The sequence below is a fragment of the Bidens hawaiensis genome, unplaced genomic scaffold (genome assembly GCF_021521415.1).
Source record: "Bidens hawaiensis isolate Kalapana, Puna unplaced genomic scaffold, B.hawaiensis_p1.1 tig00040535_1, whole genome shotgun sequence".
Lineage (NCBI taxonomy): Eukaryota > Viridiplantae > Streptophyta > Magnoliopsida > Asterales > Asteraceae > Bidens > Bidens hawaiensis.
In genome coordinates this window covers 3,671-5,874 of record NW_027497146.1, presented here as the reverse complement: position 1 = coordinate 5,874, position 2,204 = coordinate 3,671, and the positions used below count along the sequence as shown (strand labels likewise).

The 2,204-nt window shown below is 31.3% G+C and overlaps 1 long non-coding RNA gene across 1 annotated transcript; it reads right to left on the bottom strand.

Annotated features, from left to right (window-relative positions):
- Positions 1-1,399: 1,399 nt before the first annotated feature.
- On the bottom strand, positions 1,400-1,997 carry LOC143592121 (uncharacterized). The gene is made up of 3 exons (XR_013145858.1): positions 1,719-1,997; positions 1,533-1,629; positions 1,400-1,446 (listed from the first exon to the last, which is right to left on the bottom strand). It is a non-coding gene; the product is annotated as an uncharacterized LOC143592121 (long non-coding RNA).
- Between the last annotated feature and the right edge of the window lie 207 nt (positions 1,998-2,204).

The window sequence follows — 2,204 nt, the reverse complement described above, 5'->3', positions numbered from 1 at the left end:
TCTAAATCACAGTATAAGAATTAAAAGTTATGATCGCATAAACAAAGTTATTTGTGTTGTCAATTAAATCACATACATTAAAAGCCACAACTAAAACAATTGCAAATGATGATAACTCAACCCCATCATGTAGACTAATGGATACTTCAAATGCCACAACAGTCGAAGAATGAGATGATGGCATTCCACCTATGCCCACAATCTTTTTAGAACCCCAACTTTTTCGTTATACCTGAGATTCAAAGAGTGACATCAACGTAAATCTGAATTACAAATAAGTGTAAAAAGTCAACTTTTACTTTCATAAAAGTCAACCTTTCTCTTTTGAGGCGACGTGAAAGCCCTTCAGCTAAAGCTTGACCAGTCGCGTCTTCATCTGTTGCAAGTATTAATTATGCGAGACGAATGCAACATAGCAATAATCATGATAAAAAACTCAAAATAGGTAATGGGTCGGAGTGTATTACAAAGTCCTTTTGTTCACCTTTTAACACTTTATAAATATATTATTTGGCCATTTTAGTTCAGATGAAAATAATATTGATAAAAACTTATACGACTCACAATGGGTCGTTTCAAACACAAAGGTGAATTTATAGAATGACTTTAAGCACCCGTTTTTACCCAACCCAAATTGATTCTGAAAACTACCCTCTTTAACAATTAATCAAATTACTCAGAATCCAAATTGCACCTAATCGATGCAGTTTATAATTAAATTTTTAATTGAGTGGCTATACATCTACAACATTAAAAAAGAGAAAACTTACAAAGTTCTTTTGTTTTCCTTAAGGAATCTGTTTTCCCTACAAAACTAAAAAAACATGTATATATGTATGTAACATGTATAAACATATATTACTCACACTTTATTTAGCACACTCAACTTGGGATGCAAATTGAGCACTCGCATATGAAATATGAAAATAATGGCTTGCACAGTTGAACTACATAAAACACATGTATTACATGAGAAATTTATACACATAAATAATATGGGTTGGTTCAGAGCTATCTAAGATCAGAAAGTTTGTCAACGCAGATTTACGACCATCTGCAAAATAAAGAGAAAAGGCTGTTAAGTAGCTGCAAATAGGGGATAACAAATACTATTGAAATCATAGGCAAGTAATAACAAAAAGTTAGGTTACCGTAACATCAAATAACCCATAAAATAATAAACAAAAATTATAGTTGTTATTATTTTGCTGGGATATATATATATTTTTTTTAATTTTCCTTCAGCAAAAAATTATTATTCAAAAATTTTAATTATTAAATAACAAATCAAAGTGTGTTCTTTAATTAAGTACGTTTCATATATTTCGAGTTTCAGAAACAAAACCAACCTTAAGAAAGACTATATCAGCACATTGCATACACAGGTAGACAGTATGAGCAGCCGACAACTTGTGGTGATCTTCTCGTCTCATAATTTGACCACACCTACACGAATCGATAATGTAAACATATCGTTAGTAGCATTAAAAACAGTTGACAATATATATTCGAGTTTCAGAAACAAAACCAACCTTAAGAAAGAATATATCATCACATTGCATACACGGGTAGAAAGTCTGAGCAGCCGACAACTTGTGGTGGTCTTCTCGTCTCATAATTTGACCACACCTGCACGAATCAATAATGTAAACATATCGTTAGTAGCATTATTAAATAAGTATGTTTCATATGTTTCGAGTTTGAGAAACAAAACCAACCTTAAGAAAGAATAGGATGGTCCCGGCCCCTCAAAAATGACTCGGAAGGACCAAGTTAGACAACCCGTTAATATTAGCATGACCTACACATTCTAACCAAAGGTTATTTCAGTACGTAAACACTCCAATTTGGCATCTAATTCGATAAGTTAAGCAAACAGTAAATATGAATAAGTAACGGAACTAACTAATCAAGCTTCAATTCTTCTCACGGAAATGAGGACTTGAATTGAATAACCTACAAGTCTGCAACCAACTGATGTATATTAAAATATTACGCATTATTTTTAATAAGTATAATCTGATCACAAACTATTATACATATGAACAATCCAAATATTATTATTCAATGGTGAATAATTCCATGTTATCACGATTGATAGTTAATTTGATTTCTAAAGTCAATTAACTCTTTTGAAAACAAACATCTAATAAAACGTATGGTTAGGAATTTAGGATACAATATGAGTGTTTGACTAATATTAA